At 34.4% G+C, this 25,137-nt stretch overlaps 1 protein-coding gene across 1 annotated transcript in view; it reads right to left on the reverse strand.

Moving 5' to 3' along the window:
* The window catches only part of LOC145669609 (calcium-responsive transcription factor-like), a 126,243-nt gene that overhangs the window by 73,690 nt on the left and 27,416 nt on the right, over window positions 1-25,137 (reverse strand). The gene's annotated exons all lie outside the window — the stretch shown is intronic.

A 25,137-nucleotide genomic window follows, 5' to 3' on the forward strand; every position in this document is an offset into this window, starting at 1 on the left:
TAAACATCATAACATTCCATAAAATAAGATTCGAAAATTAAAAATATTTTCCATCGTTTCGGTGATTAGGTACTTCTTCACATAAAGGAAACTTTAATCTTTAATTATTATAGATAATGAGACAAATGTATACAGTTGGAAGCTGACGATACTATTTTATAACAGGAATAAAACCTTGTTTAAAGGCAAACATTCAGCCTTCTGCATTATTTTGTATTATTTATCTTAAGTACCTGCACTTAAAGTCACGTTCAACATAATATACAAGATACGTAACAAAATATTTTCACCGTCCCTACTAAGACTGTTATAGACAATACTACAAAACAGATTTTTCATTCTTTATTGTGATAACTTTTACTTAATTTTCAATATGATGTTTCTCCCCCCCCCCCTAATAAATTCTCATTAACACCTACTTCTCAATGAACAGTTACATTTGACAAGGGTACTTTTAAGTTAAAGTACTTTCAAGTTAGAGAATACTAAATTCTAAATTGATTACAATCATTATAAAAATTATTAACTAGAATAACTTTTGCAGTTTTCTAATCAACTGTACATGAGGATTCAAAATAAGACGATTACTTATATTTTTAATACAGTAAAAATAAAAATAAAAAAAAAATACATAAAACAAAAATGATGCTTTAAAGGTGGCCCACACTATAGAACAATTCGCCTATTGACTATTATCAACAGCACCTGACGCATGTCAACAACAATTAGTTAAACTTACAACTTCCTGCGACCTTCTAATCTCAAAGCTATTATTATTATTAAGTAAAGGAACTAAACTAATCTATGGTGATGTTTAATTTTCCTGTAGACATTTTCGGCAGATTGGCTTGCCTTCTTTGACAGGTTGGAGTCTCAGTGGAAAATCAACTCACATCACAAACTGATATGTCATTTTGTACTTGTGTATGTACTCAACTGAACAGGGATGAGGAACAAATCTTAATAAACAGAACAGTAGTTTTCGTTTTTAAGATTTTACTTGCCCCTTGAAGAATTTTGGAGAACAAGAATTCTGTTTATTAAGATTTGTTCCTCATCCCTAATCAGTTGAGTACATACAAAAGTACAAGATGACATTTCAATTTGTGATATGAGTTGATTTTCCACTGAGACTCCAACCTACCGGAAGAGGCAACCGAATCTGCCAAAAATGTCTACAGGAAAATTATATAGAGAAACAAAACTGGCAAGTTTAACGAATTATTACGGTACATGATTTAATACAGTGAACTTGGTACGTGATTTAATAGGATGCATATTAAATATTAATTTAAATGTACTTACCCCAAAAGCACCCTCGATAGGAAGTTATTGCCTTCCTCAACACAGATCGTTTCAGAGAACTAACGTTGTCTATGAAATGCATCTCGTTGATTATCTTCTTCTGAATAACACAATTCTTTTACTTTTGGTACTCTTTCACAGAATTTCCCTCGTACCTATATACTCTTCTACATAAACACTAACAAGCATCCTGCAGCAGTAACCAGTGAAGAAAGAAACACTGATTCGAAGTCTTCCTTGTTTATTACCGGAGTGAAATGAAACAAGTGAAAGAAGTGAAACATCGATGCAACGTTATTTGAATTATTATTATTCAGCTATTACTGCTTCAGGATGCTGGTTACTGCTCATGCAGAGAAGAATATAGATACGAGGGAAATTCTACGAGAGACTACTAAAAGTTAAGAGAGTTGTGTTATTTAGTAGAAGATAATCAACGGGATGTAGTACCACAGACAACGTTACTTTTATTGTAAAACAATATGTGCTGAAGATGGTAATAACTTTCTGTTTGTGGTAAGTACATTTGTAATAAATAATTAAGGAACTTTTTGAAAACGCTGGCTACTTTAAAACCATAGTAGCATTTCGCAAATACTAAAGAAAATTACGAGTTAAAATTTTTACTTGTTTCGTTTTTTGGGAAAAAAATAGAAAGAAAAAAAAGAAACAACGTAAAAATATACCAGAAAATTCAATACAGCTTGAAGAACCGACATTTCTTCTGGATAAATTATAGCAGAAGAAATTAGGTTGAACTATTTTCCAATGATAGTAATAAAGCAAACAACTGTTTCAATGAATTGTGTATATATATATATTCACTGAAATATTTCTTTACTTTATTATTATCAGTGGAAAATGGTTCAACCCCATTTCCTAAATTCATTCCTTGTGCTGCAATTCATCCTATAACATTTCTATACATATATAAATGAAATACATATTGACACGGCAATATACCATTCTTATAAAAATAACAGTTACGTGACGGTTTCGCTAACTGTAATTTTTATAACAATTGTATATTGGTTTGTTTATTTTATTTATATTTGTATAAAATCATGCAAGTTTCAACATGTCCACAAGTGATGCCACAATGAATCTCTTGATAAATATTATTTTCTACGAATTTTGGAAATGCTGTTTTCATAAGAACTCTCGAAAGTTCTCCAAGATTACAAACTCAATAGATTAATATAATTTGATAGGCGTGTTGAATGTTCTATAGGAGGAAAACTTTACCTCTATTCTTACACCAAAACTTCTTACAATAGTGTTACTTCATTCACCCCAGGATTTGCAAACAGCTAGGTTGTCCCTTTTAACTTTCAGACTTTTTAACTGTTTATTAACAGTGTTACATGTCAAGATGATCGAGAAGAAAATATTGGAACAAATAACATTGTAGCTACTGTATTAAACTATGACCACACAAAGCAGTAAGAATTTTAAAAAGTTAATTTTTGTAGTCGGAAGTGAAAGGACAAGAAAAAGTAACATGACCCGAAATATCCGATGTCCTACAAGAAGTAACAACAGAATCCCTTTAACTTTACTTATTAAACTGATATGAACGACTAAACGTGTGTACACTACTACTCAGTAGTGTACGCAGAATTCATCAACGGGGGCAAGTGGGGAGTTTAAGCTCTCAATCACATTTAATACATTGAATGTTTATTTTCCATAATACCTTGTTTAAGAGGCAGAATTAAACCTCGCAACTACCTTTGCGCATGCCACTTATACTAGTAATGTGTGATTCTGTTAAAAGTAATGGTTCTAAAGACACTCATCAATTTATTTTGAAATTAATTAGTTCTATAAGTACGATTTCCTGTTGACGTTGAACTTCGGTAGTACTGGCGCTCGTTTTAAAAAAAAATCTGACGATAAAAAACCTTCTATCATTCACTAGTTCTTTAAAAAAATGTTTTTCTCGACAAATATTATTTTCATTTACTTGATAAATTAAGAAAATAACTATTTTTTTATATCATTAATTTTTCTATAAGTGCAAATTTTCTTTAAAAAAAAAAAAAAAAAGACTGGGCTATGATTCGAACTCAGATTTCCGGCTTACTCTTCCCTAGGATTAACAACTACGGTACCCAGTCCGCTTACCGAACAGCCATACCTTCTATCATTCTTGAAGTACTGTAGGTGCTCCAGACCAAATGTGGCTGTGATATAAAATCGATTATTTCCCCAATTTACCATATATTGAACTGTCTGAGATGTTCTGTATTGTGGACCCAGCAATGTTCAAGCACAACAGGAGTTGTTATACAGTCCATGTGGTCTGAGTGATTGAGCATGACATCAATATTGGAAGAAGGTAAGGCTGTTCTGGGAGTGGACTCGGAAACGTAGTAGTTAACACATAGGCACAGTAAGCCGAAACTCGAATTCAAATCACAGTCTAGTTGTGCATTTTTTTACTCTCAGTTCCATTAACATGGCATAAACAGTGATCTCCCGAAATTAATACTTTGACTTTACAATTATCCTGCTCCGTATTTTCATTTTGTTTACACCTGCTCCGTATTTTCATTTTGTTTACACCGGTAATCTGAAAACGGAATTAATTATCGACGGGATGTTGCTTCTTGCAACATTACTTAACCTTTTGACAGCAAGCAAAATTTTAAAGGAAGAAAAAATGCTTAATTTTGATTAAGCAATCTATATCTAATTGTTACATATATATAGAGAGAGATTAGTTATACTTTTTTTTTTTTAAGGAAATTATGAACTTTCAGATAGTCTAGGGGAGAACAAGTTCGTAAATCGCTGTCAAAAGGTTAATCTACTGAGAAGAAATTAAGGTAAGACAATATTTCTGTAAAGAATACAAGGATAAGGTATGTACGGTTCGTGGCTGATATGACTGTTGGTGCGGAATATACGAGGAGTGTTCCAAAAGTAAGTTTACAAGACATATTTGGCAATAATCATATATTATGTTGTATAAAATTAATGTACATTTTGTGCTATAGTCAACTCTTTATGGGGCCACATTTTAAGAAAGTGGCATCGACAAGTTCGTGTCGCGATTAGATAAATGCCTATCGTCTTGGCGACTATGATGAAGAACAAAGCGTTGACTGTAGCACACAATGTGCATTGATTTATGTACAACATAATACATGATTACTGCCGAATATACTATGTAAACTTACTTTTGGGAAGACGTCCCTCATGCACCAAATATGATACAAGAAAGGCTAGAAGAAAAGCTGTAAAAAATCAATAGTTACTGAAGAAACGGTCTCAAATCAACTAAACAAACATAATAGGAGAAAGAGTAGGTGGTTAGTTTTCTAGATAGTAAAGACATGAGGTGCGGACATGAAATACATGGAACAGTGAAAGAAGTATTTAGGAAAAAGCGTTCTGTTGGTCTTTGAATAAAAAATTACGAAAAAAAAAAAGAGAGTGAATGGTCATGTTTTGTACGACAGTATTTTACGAGTTAAGATCATGGATACCACGCAAAAACAGTACGAGAAAGAGTGGAGAAAATTTACTGGGTTGGACAGACAATCAATCCGGAAGTGCTAGGAATAGTAAAGGAGATAAAAAAAGCAGAATAGGAAGGAAAAGAAAGAAAAAGGAAGAGGAGAAAATGACACAGGATAGAGAGCATTGTACAAAAGACAGATACTGAAGAATTTGTTAAGAAAGGGAGGTGTGAAAACATACAGAAAAGGAGGACGGAGAGTTCTGGAAGTGGTTAAGAAAATGAGACATAGGAGGAAAGATATAAATGAAGGAGGAATAGTATAGGAAGTGAAGTGGAAAAATTTTAATAATATATTTATTGGAGAAACAGAAAAAAAAAAGCTCAAGGGAAAAGTGAAACAACGTAAGGATGATGTGAGGTTTAAAAGAGAGAATAACGCTAGATACAAACGTTAAAGAAACGGGTCATGTTATAGATTGGGAAGGAGTCCAGGGTGTAAAAAAAGAGAGAACAGAACAATAAGAAAATAGAAACAAGCGCAGAGGAGAAAGAAGACGAAAGTAGTAAAAGATTAATGAACTGGATAAATGGACTTCTAATATGAATTATAGGATAGATTGTTAGAATAAAATTGAAGAATAAAAATCACGGATGTGAGAAATTATTAAGAGAAGCAATAGCAATAAAATAATGGGACAGAAAACTGAATAGAGAGAAACTTCAAAAGTAACTGATATTTAGAATAATTTATTAAAATGATAATAATAAATGGAAAAGAGAGAAAATAAAAATGATTTAAGAAAAAAATGAAACAGTAATTTATAACAATATAACTGATCGTTTCATATTAAAAATGTAAAATTACAAAATGTAACAATTACAAAATTATATAACAATTAGAATTATAGAACTATATAATGTTATGAAGATCTCTCTTCCAAGTAACGTCTGATGAAGATAACATTAAGTTATTGAAACTGTTACGAGCTATTTTAATTTTAACAAAAAAGTATATACTCTGGTCAGAAAAGTATTAATTTAAGTAAATAAGAATACAATAATGCTGTTAGTAATTAGAAGAGGCGGAACAAATGGATAGAGATCTTTTGGGGAGAAACTAATCCGTGACAAAAAGAAAAACAGTAATTGATGAACGGTATTTAAAATGATGACAAACTTTACGTATGACTATGTACAGGAGCTACAACTGGTGCTTTATATAATTGAAAGCCTATTTCGTAAAAAAAAAAAAAGCTAGCGCGAGTTAAAAGCGGGAAATACCATCTTACTGATAGATCTAAAGCACTGAAAATCTTAAAATAATAATACTTTTACTACATCTCCGCACAAAATAAAGAGCAAGAGTCAATTTGATGTAGAGTTTAGAAGCAATTATCAACTGTTTTGTAGTAATAGTGTTATTTTCCAACAAAAGAAAAATATCCGTTGGATTAAACTAACGCCATCATATACACTGTGAAAATTAAAACAAACATATTGATTTGAATAAATTAAATATCATCTTGCCAAAAGACAGGCACTTCTTTATTGCAGTGGTGAAATTAATCGAAAATGTGAATTTAGAAAAAGAAAATCAAGAACTATTATGGATTAACGCAAATTCACAAACTTACGTTACTATTTGAGATACAATCCACCCTACTTTTGAAGTTTTGCTTAAACTGACATGTTTAATTTATTTTGCAGTTGCTACTGGCTGAATAAGATCGTCCAGAGACACCTTTTATTCGCGATTTTCTTTACCCCAATATCAGGCTTTCCAATGCTAATGAATATATATATATATATATATATATATATATATATATATAGGAAATCACGACGAAAAAATATAGAAGGTTTCATGAAGCTGTGAAAAAGGAACACTTCAATTATCCAATACGTAGAAATAAATAAAAAAAAATCAAATGTAAATTACACAAATTGTTGTATGAACATACATTCTACTCTAAATATAATTAAATGGATAATTATCTCGTTGCAAACTTTTATACGAGTTTCTTAGTGTTTTCGTATGTAGCTCACCAGTATTAAGCAACGACCATAAAGAAAGTGTAAAAAGGATCTGCATCAGAAAATCAAGTATACGTCTCAAGATCTAAATGAAATGTAAATTAAATCTAAAATGTAAACATTCTACAGCTGGAGTTTTTAAGGTAAGATTTGACTATTGACTATATGTAACATATTCTACACTTATTTGCCTACAGTTAGTGCAAAAAGTATTGATACACTTAAATAAATTATTTATAAGTCTTTAAAATTACTACTCCATAGAACTTTTTAAAGAATTTGACGAAACTAGTTTATTTTTTGTTCCATTTTGTAGGTGTATGAATACTTTTTGCGCTAACTGTATACTGTTTGGTGTAATTAATCTTTAGACAATACACAGGAAAGGATGAAATACAGAAGAGTTTCTATTCAACCACTCTATTGTGGAGACAAAAGGTCCTTCAACAACACGAACCTTATTTCCTTATGTTATTTTTATAAGTGTAAGTAGCAATGCCACAAAAATATAGGTGGTTTCGTTAAAATATAGGAAATATAGGAGTTTATAGGAAGAGACGCAAACATATAGGAAAAATAAGAAATATAGGAGCATTGGAAAGCCTGATATATACAGTTCCAGCTTGGGTCTTTGTCTCGAAGACACAAATAGTCATGGTTGAAGCAAATTTTGAGATATATATTTCAAAGCTATCCCAGTCCTAATATTTTGACTTATGCAGATGACTATATTTTACAAACTTTTTCTGAGTTTTAAGACATATTAGATAAAGTGTTAACAATAGCAAACAAACATTCCATCTTGTTCAGTCCACAAATCAGAATTTAGAGTTGGAAAGGGTTTATAAACAACTGTCAAGTGTCTCGGAAGCAAAGTGGGAAAATAGCTTCAAATCCAGACAAAATCAAGGCTGTTCTAGACATACCAAACCCAGAGACGATTAATAATAATAATAATAATAATAATAATAATAATAATAATAATAATAATAATAATAATAATAATAATAATAATAATAATAAAACAATCAAAAGCCTGAGAAAAATAGCTTGCAATTAATTTTTACTATCGATAATTCTGCCCCAACCTCCCAATTACATTAGCTCCTCTGTGTGATGTTTCAAAAGGCTTGGTTGGTACTGGTATTGGCTTGGTCAGAAATTAGGATAAAGAATCACATGAGACTTTTAATAAAAATATGTGAAACCATTAGTTCCAAACCAATTCTAGACACTTTTTTTTTTTTTTTTAATCGTTATGACTGATAATAGTTCTAACGATATTGGGTTGGTCGTTCTACAAAGAAGAGGAATAAGGAATATCATCACCCTGTCCTATAAGTTACCGTTCCCATCCGACAAATATACGTCCATGGGCTATGAGATCTTTCATATTCCTGAATTTCTTGGAAATGTTCGCCTTAAGTAGTTACTAACAAGAGATATTGTTTCTTACTAAAAATAATAAATAAATAACTAATAAATATTGAGCAAAGTTACATAACTATTTATAACTATTTTCCTCAAGCTGTTCATATCTTTTGCAAAGTTTCTGCTTCCTCTTTTGCACACTGCAACACAGCCTTGAGTTTCATTTCTAATTTTCTGATTTTCTGATCCCATTAGAGGAAAATTTTTGAGTAGTTGGCAAGTTAGCCCTATCATCACCTATATCCAGATGATGGGGTTGCCATCTTGAAGGTCTCAAAGGGAATTTTTATATTCTTCCCGTATAACACAGTAATTTCCAATACATTTTCAGTATTTGCCGTATTAGTAGACACCCTAGTATTTTATGTATACCGACCATTTTACTCATATTGTTTGCAAACCGTGCTCACCAACGAGTACATTTTTGAGTTCTGTCTGTTCGTCTATTTTTGGATCAAATATTATTCAAAACCCAGTGTCGAAAAAATCTTCAAGACACTGTTCTTTCCATGTTAGAAATCATTCCTAGCTTGGCATTTACAGGAAGCTTTATTCAAGGATACGATAATGATACGAACAGAAAGGAACATTTATTGATGCACTTGTCCCATCGCTTTACAAGTTTGCGTATCATCTGTTTGTAAAGCATTTTTTTTTTCCTTACCTTAAAAAAAAAAAGTTCAACGTCCCATGATTATTCACCGAAACTAAGGATCGTAGAATGACGAAAGTAAGAGAAAACATGAGAACTCCGAGAAAACTTCTACACACGGTGTTTGTTCACCACAAATCCACTTCGCGCGAGCTAGGATAGAATCGGGGACCCCATATGCCAGAGAAAAGAGCTCTATCACCGCGCCACCGCGTAAAATTCCACGTTCTGGGCACGAAAAGATGTGCATATAAGTTTCCATACTTTTATTACTCATGGAACGTTATTCTCTTAAGTACCTTCTTTCAAGCAAGGAAGACTTAATGGTTTCTGGGAGCCAAGTCGAAACCACAGTACGGAAGAGAATAGTCTTGCGTTGTATCTCAAATTTTTGTGATTTAATTATACAGCTTCGGTGTTCTCTGCACACATTGTTAAGGTTTCTTCCCGTAAATCTCTCTCTCTCTCTCTCTTAAAAAACAATAACATCACTCCTCGAAATTTATACTAAAATTTTAGCTTTTCGGAGAAACATGTGATGTACAGGTAGTAAGTTAATCACTAGTCTTAGATCTTTATCCTTCCTGTAAGTAAAGCAGTGACAAAATTCCACACAGCTGTTGATCACTTTCAAATACTTCAACAGCTTCTTCGAAAAAGATGCACAGACTAACCTATGAAGTTCAGACTAACCAATGAAAAAAATGAAATCTTTGAGATTTACGTCCCACGGCTATGCCGGTTAGGCTAAAGGAGACGGTGATGATGAGTAATGAATGAAATGGTGGAATGAAGAAAGTGGGAGAACCCGAGAAAACCCACGCACACGGTGTTTGTCCACCACAAAGTTCACTTGGCGGGAGCTGGGATCGAACCCGGGACCCCAGGCACCAGAGGTGAACGCTCTACCACTGAGCTACCGCGGCTCCAGACTAACTAATGAAGTTAAGAACTTTGTCCATCTGGTGCGCTGAAATTGGAATGAATTTCTATATACATGTAACTGTAAATCCACTTTCATGTTGGTTGTAGAAATTCATATGCATTTATCATTTTAGGATTGAAGTTATCCAAGTTTTCTCAAGAGTGCTCAACAGAAACAGAGGAACCTTAACAGTGTGCCCAGTTTAGCGGTTTTTAGACGTCATCGAAAAAAAGTGCCAGAAACACGGAAACCATATGAATAAATCATAAAAATTGAGGTAGAAGGCAAGATTGTTTTTATTTGAATTATGTATCCTACAGCATCTATCAGCAAATATAGTAGGTAATTCAAGAACTCCCAGCTGTGTTAGTTGATGGTTCGTAATTGCTGTTGTGGTATAGGATTCTGTATCTTTATGATTCCTGCTGTCAGAAGGCCAGGCCCCTTTCCTCGAATTAAAGTCTTCAGTCCATCCAATGTCGGATAGTTCCTCATTCGACCAACATCTCAGCTTACTATGTTTGTCGAGCACAACTTTCTCTAGCTTCCATTCACATACACTAAATTGATACCACCTGCACGGTACGAGTACAGTGCCACAAAACAAAGTAAGTGTAGTGCTACAATTGTCTCAAAATAATATAATGCTCCTGGGGGAAAAGTACGGGAAACCTTTCACCAACTATCTCTCGTACCTTTTTGAGATGAACCCATATCAATTTAATTTGCGTTTTTAGTAAACAGATTTCTCCAAGTCTACCTCGGATAAAACCATCAAATTTCGTACGCTGATGTAATCATGGTGTAGATTTTATAGCAAGACAGTTATGAATGTCTATGAAAAATGGTGGCTGAAAAAAAATATTCTATACATTAGCAGTTAGCAACAGTTCTTCTTGGTCGAACTAATTCGAGATAGTATGGTGACCAAACTTTGCACTTTGATAATGGTCATGCTATAGATGACAGTGAGATTATCGATCGTATCGATGAGAAATTGTAGCCGAAAACCTGTCTTATGTATTTATATTGATTTCTCCGACACTAAGGTAAAATTACCAAAGAACTGCAATATGGTAATGGTGTGAATAAATTCACTCTCTCAACTAAAATCAGTATCTCAAATTTTCTTATATATATACAATTTCTTCGAAAAAAAAGTTTGTAACCCATATTTTTCGTAATTAATCTACTGTTTCCTTTCTTGGTGAATTCACTTTCATTTCTTACTTCTAGGCAAGTATTTAAATTTATGTATGTCCTTTAATTACGATTGTTACTGTTTATGATCTTTCCGGTGATTCCTCGAACAAGATATCTACTCGTCACACTGTTCTTCGTTCTAATCTTCTGTCGTATCTTTAATCAAGTCTCTGTTCTCCACCTACATTAGCGGTGACGAATCTCCTTCGTATTGAAGGCTACTTTTTAGAGAGAACTGGCGGTCTATTTACCTGTTCACTAGACAATGGCGGATCTACCCTGCGACCGGAGCTTATGACCTTATGACATATATATATATATATATATATATATATATATATATATATATATATATATATATATATATATCTGTTGCTTTTTATTCTTTATTGCAAAATTTTTGGAACATTAGATATAGTTTCGGTTGCAGTTTTCTTGTTATGCAATGTGTAAAACAATACCTGAGGTTCACAATGTCAACGTCCAACTTAGCCATAATATCCATCGGCAGAAAGTTGGAAACTTTGCAGGACCCATGAAATATTGTAAACTCATGATAAACATATTATAGTTTGGGTGCTGCCCCCCCCTCCCCTAACTTTTACTTTTTAGATTCGCCATTGCCACCAGAGGAAGTAACAAATTAGTAACAGGGATCGATACAGATTACCGTGAGCTACCTCTCACGACTTTCAAAAAGCCGTGAACTCTAAATAACTACTCCTTAACGGCTTTTTTATAAGGAAAATCTTCTGATCATTTCTCTTTAACAGTGTACCATAGCGAAAGGTACAAAATAAGTGTACATATCATTATCTTCTTACTTTTCTGACATATTTTTACATAAATGGAATAGAAACACACGCACACACTAATTTAATATCCCCCAACTACATTGTCAAATAAATCTATGAATGCTTGCAGTATTAACTGCACTTCTAATCCCAACTGGAGAACTCCTTTGGTGCTATTAATTGCTAGACCTGGAATAAATAACAATGAAAATTAAATGAAACAACATGTCAGTAACACTTTTCCTTAAAAATCACTGGCATGCAGAGCTACTGGAATACTGTGGCCGATTAAATTTTTAATTTGGGTTCACCAAGAGGTGTCATGTCTCGAGGATAAAGAAGCTTTAAAACGAATGGTTAAAAAAATATATAATAATTTTCCAACATCTTGTGTGAAAAATTTAAGTGTGTGAATGGACTGAAAATCTTAACGTGAAATCTACCAAGAAGTAAAATATACTTTTAAGAAATGGGAAGAACATTTTTATTTGGTTTCTTTTTCATGTGCAAGCATCCACATCAACATCGTACCAGAATTAACGATGCTGCGTACCGCCGCCATTTTAATTTCTTAGCCAATTGATATACAAGGGGAATTCTTCTTCTGTTTGATTTGAAACGAACTGGAATTTTAAATGATACGTTTTTTTTAAAGTCTAGTTAAATGTCTTTTTTTCAAAATGAATTTCCATTTCATATAAAATAACTAATTCACTCACTCACTCTATGGCCTATGGAACCCAGAGGTTCAACGCCGCATTCACGAAAGCTCTCCACTGACTTCTGCCCTTAACCAACTGAATCCAGTTCCTACTTTGAATTTCTATTTCTGCGAGATCATCTTAATGTTGTCCTCCCATCTGCTCCTAGGTCTTCCTAATGGTCGTTTTCCGATTGGCCTTCCAGTTAAAAGTTTGAAAGCGTCCCTACTTTCTTCAATTCTCGCTATATGACCTGCCCACCTGAGCCTCCTAGACTTGATGGCCCTATCAATGTTTGGTAAACGGTATAAATTATGCAGTTCCTCGTTATGATGTTTCCACCATTCCCCATTCCCGTTCCTCTTGGGTTCGAATATTCACTTCAGGATCTTGTTCTCAAATACTTTCAGTCTACGTTTCTTCCCTCAGTTTAAGCGACCATGTTTCGCAACCATACAGCACAACAGGCATGATTATCGTTTTATATATTTTAAGCTTCAAATAATATTTAAATTAAATTTTCACGACGTAATGAACACTTAAATAAGATCTCAAGACACAATCAGTACAATCAAATCGTTCAAATTCCAGTTCATTTCAATGAAAATAGATCACCATATAACTCAATAAAGGATGATGCAGGTACGCAACACAAACACTTCAGTTCAGTATTACCATCAAAGAACGTTATTATTTTTCTTTTCATAATTGATTTTTAAGACCAAAAGACAAGAAGTGAAAAATATAAATGAATACGTTCTACCCCTTATTCCAAAACTATGTTGGTTGAATTCTTCAGTTTAATTTATTGTTACTACTATTATTAACTTCTTCTTTTCGAAACATTCAAATATTACATTTTCTTCTGAATCCACCCTATACATTAATAGAAAATGCTCATCTATCCTATACATTAATACGAAATATTTCACATTACATATCACCACTATTAAAATATTCAAAGAGCCTACCTGTATACACTTATAAAAAAAACTTGAGAATAAAACAAAATTAAAAAAAAAATGAACTGCGTGACAGATGAACAGAGGTCCGATAATATGGATGTCCCATATTGCATACACCTTCAACGAGCTTCACTCGTGCCGAAACTGGAGGCGTCGTCCCATAATCCAGCTTTCATGGAGGCGAGATAGAGTGGTAGGCACGGCCTAGACTGTAAGGGATGATCTTGCATGATGGTTTGTTCGCACGCAAACTGCACCAGATTCAAGCCCCTCTCCTCTTTATTTTTTTTTATTATTATTATTATTATTATTATTATTATTATTATTATTATTATTATTATTATTGTTGTTGTTGTTACGTCGTTACATAATAAATCAACTCAAATTCAATAAGTTTTGTTCGTTCTGTCCACTGAAGATTGCTGACACTCCCATGCCAGCAGCAACTTCGGTTAATCTCAACCACTGAGGCAGAAACTGCCTTCTGCTGTATGAATGCGGAATCCCATCAGCTTGGTTTAATTAAAATCTCAATATGTCTATCAAAACCATATTTTGATGGTTTGAACCTTCACTATTTTACGAAGAGGTTGATCAATATCGCATTCTACTGAAGCACATCGTGCAATATTAGAGCGATTTTTCGCAAAGCACACCAAAACCACCACTGCAAGACCGTTGTTGGTTACTATTTTCGATGGATCATCAGGTAGTTTATCTTCGACAGCTCTGATTTCTCGAAATTTAGATATCGAGTATGCAGACAGAAGAGTATGATATTGATGGTAAGCTTGGGTACCAGTTGTTCAAACATGTGATTATGATGCGGCAACTCTGTTCTTCTGACGTGAGGATAAGTGCCATCTCCAGTTTACTGCTAGAAACGTTGGAAATTTTAATTCCAAAAAGTTTCATGTTAATGCCTTTTGAACAGCAACAGAATTTCACACCGGTCTAGTGAATACCTAGCAAGGTTCTTGTCTTATCTGATACTAGTTGAAGTCCCCGTTCTTTTCCCGGGAGAAAATAATACGAACGAAAATAACTAACACTCATCTTTTATGTACCTTGGAAACCCTTGTCTTAAAAGAACATATACGACACGCAGAAGTTTAGAATTTCGCAGATTCTGGTTTGTTAAAACATCTAGATATAAACAAAAACAACTTAAAGGATGTCAGTGTCACTAAGGAAACGTCATCACTAGTAGAAAGAAATGCGTCTTATTAAGTATTCTGCCTGTTGGTAGGTTTTGCGAGATTTTGTTTTCTTAGGTTCGATGTTTCTTCCACGTTTCTCGATTTTCAGCTTCCTCTTTTAACTCCCAATATTTTCTTCTATTTTTGAAATCATTCCTACTCCTCGCTTTCCTTCTATGGCGGTATGAAGAAAACAATTTATTTGCAAGATGTGTCCAATCCAATTGGCCTTCCTACGAAGGATGCTGGCTAAAAACGTCCTCTTCTCTTCTACCCGTTTTAAAACATCTTAACTGTTACTCTCTCAGTTCATTTTATCATCTCCATCTTCCTCTAACACCACATTTCGAAGATCTCTAAATACTACTTCTTTAACTTCCGTAATGACCAAGCCCCACACTACACAGGACAATACTTCATATACTGCACTTGACCAGATTCTTCCTTAGTCCAATATTAAGCCTGAAGCCTACTAGTTAAGACTAGTTCTTCTTCGGTTCTAGCCACAGTAACCGAATCATCTGCATATCTGACAATGTGAACGATCTGTCCTCCAATCTTGAAATCTCGCATTCCCATTAATGCTTTCTTCATTAAACATTCATTGTAAATTCTTGATAATTGGGGTGACATATTACATCCTTCTCTGACTTCTCTTCAATTTCCATACTATTGGTTTCTCCTTTATTCAAGCGTAACTTCACTGGCTGTCCTATGTACAAACCAACTGCGAATGAGTCGTCGGTCTCTCCAGTTGATTCAGATTTCTTTAAGTATTTTCAAATGTTTGATTCAATTCACTTGGTCGAAAGCTTTTTACCAGTCGACGAAGCACAAATATAATTCTTCCCTTACGTCAAGAGCTCGTTCTCATCAACTGAATAGCATTTTTGGTGCCTCTTTCTATCCGGAATCCAGATTGATCTTCCTCCAACATTTCTTCTATCTTACTTTCCAGCAGCCTTTTCAGTATGCGCTTCCCGTGTGGGGAATAATGGTTCTGTATTCACTGCATTTCTTTGCCTGCTTTTTCTTAGGTAATGTAACCACTGTAACATCAAGAAATTCTTTTCTCCACTTAGGCACATCTTGTTAATAAATGAATTAGTATTTTCATAGCATTGTCTCCTAATCCTTTGAGCAAGTCTGCTGGTATGTCATCATCTTTACAGACCTCCTTCCTTTGCATGGCTTCTATAGCTTGAAACACTTCACTTTTCAATATCTTCATCATCCACCACTTCCTCTGCTTGATGATGAACTGAGAAGAGAGACTGACAAAGTGAAAGAGAAATACATGGAAAAGATACGTAAAGAAATAATGGAACTTCACCGGCGCGCCAGATATATTCTGATTTATCAGAAAATACAAGAATTTGTAGGGAAAGCTAACAAAAGTATACGCACGTTTGGAATTGAAGATCGATAAAGTCATGTAGTAACCGACTAATCAAAGAATTCTTAGAATCTGGGAGAAATACATAAAAGATCTATACAACCTCACGAACCGCCCAAAAGGTGCCGTGTTTACATTAGAACGAAACACCCAACGTCTAATTTGGACAAAGGCTACCTAGACAAGAATTAAGATTTAATTATAAATATCTTCCTTCGAAAACATAAGCCTCTGTGACTTGAAATTTTATAGGTGACAACTTTTGAAACAATGCTCTTGCCATATCACCGGGAATGACGAAATTACTTTACTCATCCATTATTTTGAAAGGCAACTTGGAACTTACCACTGGTTTTTCAATAATATTTGCAGGTTACACGAGCACTGACAGGAGGTTTTCTCATAAATATAAATATAAATTATAAAAAGTGAATTATCATATGGAATGAAAGTATTTGTCAATTCTTACAAAACCTTCTAGTATCTCATGTATGATCAGATACTAGTCTTCACAATGTGAAGAAAGGAGGACGCAATTTAATAACAGCCCTGAAGATGAATAACGCATTTTCGAAATATACGAGGTATTAGTTACCTCAATCTCGAATCGTTCTAAGTGAGTGTCAGGTTTAATTTAATGAGGAATTAATTGAAATCTTGACTATTTTACATTATAGCATTTTTCAAATGCTAAAGTTATCGTTGTAATATTGTTACATTATAATATAATACAGACAACATCTAGCACAAATTTATTAAAGGAACACATCACTCACTTACTAACCAGAGATTCATTTTTACACCAACAAATGATGACTCACATCTAATGGTGAAGATTTTGTTAAACAGCTATGGTGTTACAAACATATTTCTTCGTGTATTTTCAGCAAGATATATAAGAAAGAAAGAAAAAGACATACACACAAAGAAATTAATGCAGTGACATTGGTTTAAGTTTTGTGAGGAGTGGATCAAATTGAATTTCATGTAAATTCTAGTAGTACAAGTTTAAAGTTACCCTTCTTTTACATGAATGACGAAAGCAGCAGGTAAAGTGCTGAATTTACTTTGCTATAGACGCATGTGGTGAGTTGTTCCATTAACTAACTAACTAACTCTATGGCCTACGGAACCCGGAGGTTTAATGCCGCGTTCACAAAAGTTCTCCACTGACTTCTATCCTTAGCCAATTGGATCCAGTCTCCCCTTTGTATTCCTATCTCTGCGAGATCCATCTAAATATTGTCCTCCCATCTGCGCCTAGGTCTTCCTAATGGTCGTTTTCCGATTGGTCTTCCAGTCAAGACTTTGAAAGCGTTTCTATTTTCTACCATTCTAACTACATGACCTGCCCATCTAAACCTCATAGACTTGACGACCCTAACAATGTTGGGTAAACCGTATAAATTATGTAGTTCCTCGTTATGAAGTTTCCGCCATTCCCCATTCTCGTTCCTCTTGGGTCCGAATATTCGTCTCAGGATCTTGTGCTCAAATACTTTCAGTCTATGTTCTTCCCTCAGAGTAAGCGACCATCTTTCGCAACCATACAGAACAACAGGCATGATTATCGTTTTATATATTTTAAGCTTCAAATTCTTCGACAGAATTCGCAACAAGAGATTTTGAACCGAATAGTAACACGAATTCCCTGCTTTTAGTCGACATTTAATTTCTTCGTGAATATGATTTTTGTCTGTTAATATTGATCCTAGATATTTGAAAGTATCTACTTTATCAAAAGTATTATTTAATATTTTAACGCATCCATAATTTGCCGTATTACGGTCCCGATGCAATTCCATGTATTTAGTTTTCTCTGCATTTACTTCTAAACCCATGTCCCTGCAATCATTTAGTAAGATCTCTGCATTTCTTTCTATTGTTGTCCTATCATCCCGTATTAAATTTACATCAACAGCATATACCATAACCTGGTGAATACCGTTCAACTCTAGGCCCTGGTTGCTATCTTTGATTTTCCTTATAGCGTATTCCAGAACAAAATTAAATAATAATGGCGACAACGCATCTCCATGGACAAAAATTTTCCTACCCGGACTTTACTTTGAGATTCATTTAAACATATCTTAATTAATCTAATTAGCTTTCTCGGTATTCCAAGTTCTGTAAGAACGTTGTATAATGTTTCTCTCCTAACCGAGCCGTAGGCCTTTCTAAAATCAATAAATAGTTGATGTACAGAGGTTTTGTATTCCCACTTTTTTCGAGTATTTGACGAATGGTAAATATTTGGTCGATAGTTGATCGATTTCGTCTAAATCCGCACTGATAATCTCCAATAATTTCATCTGCGTATGGCGTCAATCTTGCTAATAGAATATTTGAAAGGATTTTATAGGATGTTGACAGAAGAGAAATGCCTCGATAATTATTACAGTTAGTTTTGTCGCCTTTCTTGTGAATTGGAACAATGATTGATTCTTTCCACTCTTGTGGCAATTCTTCCTTGTTCCAGATAAGGAGAATGAGTTTGTGTACCTTGTTCCGCAATTTTTCGCCTCCAGCTAAAATTAACTCAGTTGGACTTTCATCTACATCCGGAGATTTGTGTTTCTTTAATTTCTTTATAGCGGTTTCTACTTCTATTCGGTTGGGTTCAGAAATATACGGTCCTGCGGTGTGTATCTTATTTTCTCCACACACATTAGCTTTTGTTTGCGTGTTCAGCAAATCGTCAGAAATCTTTCCATCTATTTCAGATGCTATCCGTATCAGTGTGAAAGGTTCTATCTTTCTTTAACATAAGCACGAAGTTGATAGCCTTTCTTAAATTAGCTGATCCCCTTATACATGTCCCGAATGTATTTATTTTTACTATTATCTTCAAGTTCCTTAATTTTAACTTTCAAAAAATCGCATTTCTTTGTTCTAAAAGTTTTGGAAGTTTCCCGTCTGATATCTGCGAAATTTTGTGTAGTTATTTCATTCGGATTTTGTAGCCAGCGTAATTTTGCCTGCTTTCTCTTCTCTGCTAGTTTAATGCATTCCTGGTCGAACCATGGTTTGTTCCTACGTATTTCCGCGTGTCCTAACTTTTCTTTTGCTGAAATTTTAATGCTATCTCTAATTTCAATCCAAGTATCCTCAACACTAGTGCACTCCGAGTCTTCTAAAACCGAGAATCTATTCGAAACTTCAATCTGGTATTCGTCTCTTACTTGGCTCTCTTCTAATTTCTTTAAATTAAATCTCTCCGTTTTCGGACATTGAATATTACCTTCATTCAACGATAATCTCTCTCGTATTATCGCTGCTACCAGGTAGTGATCAGTATCACAATCAGCCCCTTTAAACGACTGGACATCAATTATGCTAGATTGCCTTCTTCTATCTACTAAAACGTGATCAATTTGATTATGTGTTTTTCCGTCTGGTGATGTCCAAGTGTATTTATGAACGTCGCGATGTGGGAATTTTGTACTCTTCACGATTAGGTTTTTGGATGTTGCAAAGTTCACGAGTTTAACACTGTTGTCATTACTTTCCTTATGCAGACTTTCGTTCCCTATAACTGGTTTGAAAATATCCTCTCGTCCTACCTTCGCATTGAAATCCCCTAATAGAATTTTCATATGGTATCGCGGGAGTTGGTCAAATATCCGTTCCACTTCTTCGTAAAAACTGTCTTTTATATCGTCATCCTTATCTTCTGTTGGAGCATGCACGTTTAAAACAATATCACACCACCGACCCTTAAGAGTAATAAAAGAAAGTCTGTCAGTAACAAATTCAACCCGTTTAATTGCTGGTAATATTCGTTTGTGAACGAAAAACCCTGTTCCTAACTGCCATGATTTTTATTTTCTTCCCCGTAAAAGAACGTAAAATTTTCGTAATTCACAAATTCATTTCCTTCCCACCTAACTTCCTGAACTCGTACTAGGTCCATCCTGTATTTCTCTAACTCACTCGTTACGGATTTTAACGCGCCTGCCCTATAAAGAGTTCTAATATTCCATGTTCTAAATGTCATGTCCATTTTCTTTTGCTGAGGTCGTACCAAGTTATGAGTCCTTGTCCGAGGCTTTTGTAAATGTTTCTGAACAAGTTTTTTTTTTTTTTTTTTTTTTTTTTTTTTTTTTTTTTTTAACAGGATGAGGTTGTTAGCCTTACCCAAACCCCCGAACTGGAGGACCACTCCTAGTCGCCTGTTCGCGACTGCTTATTTAGTATATTCGCAGCTAACCTCTATATCTAGAGACCTTCTCCTCGACCCGCAACCTGTGGACGCGCCATGTCGTGGTGACAGGAACCCACGTTACACGGGTTCCATTATAACGTAATATTTTAATTACTGAGCACTTCGAAAAACGAAAGAAAATACACCGTTTATACTCAAATAACACCATTAATGGTGATTCCATGTTAATTTATAGGGTCACACATTTCAGCGCTATCTAATATTACGATTAAGATCTTTCTTCTTCGAGACAAACGAAGTTTTCAATTTAACGTCCTGTTATTACATGTATAGATCCAAAAATTGAGACGAGAGTCATAACGTACAAACACAGGAGATTGGAGGTAAAGCATGCATATTCTGATTTTGTTTAATTAAAATACACATCTAGTCTGAGAAGAATGTTCAACATAACATTGTGCAGGATACGAACATTCGCTAAAAGTAATTACTAACTATCCGCGAAGACATATACCAAAGTCTTATTACATGAAATACAAAAATAAAATAGAATAAATAAATAAATAAATAAAACAGGAAGGTGAAAGAAGGACTCGTGGCTTTTTGTTTGATTGACCGAAGGGTACTGGATGTGATTAGCAAAGAAAGCGAAAGAAATTTATAGGGAGACAGGACTTCAAGATTCCGGCAATGAATGGGTACATGCTACTTTTAATCACAAATTGAAAAAAAAGGTTTGCAAGAATTAGAATGTTAAAACATGAATAATTACAGGAAGTTTCCTTTAATTGTTTTAATTGATAATAATGACCCCTCTTCTTTTTATTTCGCGTGTGTTATCAATTGCTTGTCATTAACAGAAACACACCTCAAGGTTACAACACAAACTAAAGAGTACATTATATTTTCTGTCATCTCGTATGTCAACTCGAATAAAAAATTAATAATATCACGTCACTAAACAGCATATTTGTACGATTGTTAGAGATTTTGAGTTGCATATAAAGTAGTTCAATCTTGTAAAAGATGCAAATTCACTGTAGTGATAATATAGATGCATTAATTAAGTGAATTTAAATTAAGAGCCACCATGCCCCACACAATGAATAACATTTCCAAGTTTACCTACGAATTACCAGAACGTTATTGCAAAAGCAAGAAAAAAGATGGGAAAATATGCACTCAGGACACACTAAATAGTACCATTTATCACAGAAGGCATTCGCGTTAAAAATATCTTCTAGTAGACCCATAATTTGAAAAATCAATGCTCTATCAGCCTGTCAAATATTAGGAGAAACCTTGGCATGACTTGCTAATTTCAAACTAGGAAATAAAAAACCTGGAATTCACATCGTATACGATCGCTGCCAAAAGTAAACAAATTGAATATATTGCTTCCAGTACCCAATAGATTAAAGATTATTCTATATTGGACTTTGACGGAATAAAAGTATTGAACAATGAGCTGCACTCGCTTTCAAAAGTTTTTGTTTTTCATGTTGCAAGAGTTCTGAACCTATAATATATTACAAATATAATTACACACATTACTATGATGAAGGAAACAAATAATAATAATAAACTTCAGCACGTAACTACGACCTACTGAAAAAAACAGGCGTCATTGTCGACCTATGTAGGCACATTTAAGATGACGAATTAACCGATTAGTTTGTCTAATTACGTAAGAAACAATTGAATTTTCATTGAGGGTTTAAAAAAAAGTACTATATATATATATCTGATGAGTTACTGCACTTGGTTTGCAGAGTCGCTGCTGTTGTGTTTACGTGGTAGTATTGAGAATGAGTAATTTTCTGCATTACTTCACAGGGTTGCAGAATATAAGACCAGCAAACGGCAGTAGATATAGTCGAAATTTCGTTTGTTATTGTATGCGATTATTGCAATTTAAAACGGAAAACGGAATCGGCAGAAAAAACTGTCTCACAATGTAATTCGGTCTAAATAAAGTACTGAAATTTTGCAAAGGAAAACACTATACTGTAGATGTATTAGTGTTAGTACTTTTTAAAACTTCCTTTACTGATTACAATTCTTCTTTCACACAATACAATTAAGTTAGTAGCTATATGGATGCTTTAATGGTTGATCCTATATGTTAACCTACAAACCGAAGCGTCACGACCAAAGTAATGATACAATTTATTTTCAGGATAAAACACACACAAAAGGCACCCAGAGGTTTCTTGTCTTCCTGTCACCTAGAAGTTGAGATCTTTCAACTTAGGTACAAGCCTCCAAAACAAGTGTATATCATTCCGCATTAAAGATTTCTTGCATGTAAAGATAAAGGATAAACAGTTGTAAAGGATAAACAGTTTAATATATTCAACACCAGATCACTTAGAAGTACGTACTCGACTATTTCCACACAAATTTGATTAGGTTCAAATAATCCTTTTTGTTTTCTTGAAGAACATACATACTTCCAAGAAATTTCACGTAAAACTAGTATCTCTGCCAACAGTGCCATACATCTGACCGTCACTTGTAAGCAACGAAATTTGTTTACAATCCTGTCGTCTTCACACGTATATCAGACGTGTAATAAACACAATAGAAAAACAACTCGATTTTGCTAATAAGAATGCCGAGTTGACCACAAGTTTATCCTATCACCTTATCACTTCTATATCAACAAATTTAGTTTTTCATAACTTTGTGCAATAATAATACTAACAACAAAATGAAGTTAGCATATGTATGGACTTTTTAACAAACTTATACCACCAAATTACTGATTTCGCCTCTCCAAAATGTTACCATCAAAATAGGACATAAAAAAAACTTACATATTTCCTAGGAATAAAATAGGAAGCGATCATAAATGTGAACAAAATGTAAAATGCAGAACAGCTCAAACGAAGAAGGCATTCGAAGCAAAATAGAAGCTTTTAACGGGAAACACGGACAAAGAACTGGAGTATGGCGTTGTATGGATGCGAAGCATGGACTCCAGAAGAGGAAATACGAATAGAAGACTTCGAAATGTGGTGCCGTAGAAGAACGTTGAAAATTAGATGGGTGGATGTCATATGAAACAGTATTGAAAATGGTAACAGAAAAGAGGTGTATACTGAAAAATATTTTGAAGAGATAGGACAAATTATGAGGCATGGCGAAATCACATTAGTAGCTATGAAGAGAGTGGCAGAAAGAAAATACTTACAGGAAGCCCGCGATTGAAACATACCGACCAAATAATACAAAGTATACTGAAATGGAAAGTCTCGGTGAGGGAAAAATGGGAAGCTGTGTCAAACCAATCATAAAAATTCGTGACATGAGAAGAAGTAGGTTGTTTACAAAGGAAATCGCTTATTACAATACAAAAGTCAGATATGTAAGTGTTTTTCAGTGTGGCAAAATTCTCAATCGAAGTATAGTGCGTTCACTCAACTGGAGTGCAGTTCGGCAAATTTCTTTCAAGTTCCCATGGTGATTTTTGCAACAGCATCCCTTCCTCACTCCATCCCTCTTGTGACCGCGTTTGCAGAATTGCAACGTCATAACACTTTCTTCCCAATACTATGGCTAATATGAAACAGATGTCAGGCAATGTATGAACAACTGACTTAAAAGACAGCGTTTAGAACTGTGGCAAATAAGAATTCACGTGGAGTTGGCAAGCGATTGTCAACTGTTTGAAATTAAGGGTCTGGTTGATCATCTAGTTATCGGGGTGGGGTGGGGGTCTGGAAGTTCCCTTTCCGTGTGATCAGACGATGACTTATTTATGGCACAAGCCACCATATGTAGAAGGCGGAATTCTTTATATAGGAACTGCACTTCAGTCGAAGAAATGAACTATACATATACAAGGAAGGATATGAGAAAGGGTTGGGATGAATAAAAATTTCAATCATGGAAACTTTTCTCTCAATCGCTCAAGCCGTAAGTGTTGGGGATCCTTTCAAAGCACATCTCTGCTCTTTGGATTTCTTCATTTTATCGCTTAGGCACGAACTGCTTCTCTTCCAGCTGTGAAAGGCAACAACAAATATTTACAGTATCAAGCTCAAATTATAAATGAATAAATCCAATTTTATTAAAATATATACATAGATTCACTTATCCCCGCCCCTTTTACCCAGTCAAATCTTTTCCATATTAACGGGATTGAATACCTTTGCCTCCTTTGGTTTTTAGCCCAGATTTAAATGAGGAATTATTTTTCTCTTTTCTTTGAAACGAATTAGAGTTTTAATGGCGATTTCTTCTTTAGACCTATTTACAGTTCCCTAACTTCGTTAAAATTAAATTTTATTATACATAATTTTAATATTTAATAATAAAATTTAACGTAAGTACTAATACATTTACATAAAACGCAAATTCATTTCGAAAAAGCAAGGAACAATTAAGTAAACTTAAAGAAGAAATCTGTAAAATCTCATAATTGGCGGGTAAGTGTGCAAAACAGTCAAATATTACTGTTTTAGAGAAATCACATTTCCTGGCGGGAGTTGCTGGACTCCTACCAGGCGTCTCCCCGGGTGGCGGATAGAGGAACGCCCATCAGATATGGTGGGTACCGGACATTTCCAGGGTGGACCAAAACCAGCACTGCTGCCTTGCAGTTAGTAGAGGGATCTACAAAGGCTAAGGGATGAGGACCCTGACAGAAAACTCTAGGTTGGGGGTTAAGCGTTGGGCTAACAACCCAACCTTGTATTTAAAAAGTTCAGAAACCTCAACTTAAGCCTCGGATAGACAGGATGACGAGAACTAAGACGATGGCGGAGCGGGATCTGTCTATTGCGACATGGAATATACGACCGGATAAAATGCAAGAGATTGTTGATGAAATAGAGAAGTTTAACATGGATATAGTGGCGATGCAGGAAATTCGATAGAAAGGTAGTTCAAGG

Source organism: Thermobia domestica, chromosome 14 (genome assembly GCF_964235325.1).
Source record: "Thermobia domestica chromosome 14, izTheDome1.hap1.1, whole genome shotgun sequence".
NCBI classification, from domain to species: Eukaryota; Metazoa; Arthropoda; class Insecta; order Zygentoma; family Lepismatidae; genus Thermobia; species Thermobia domestica.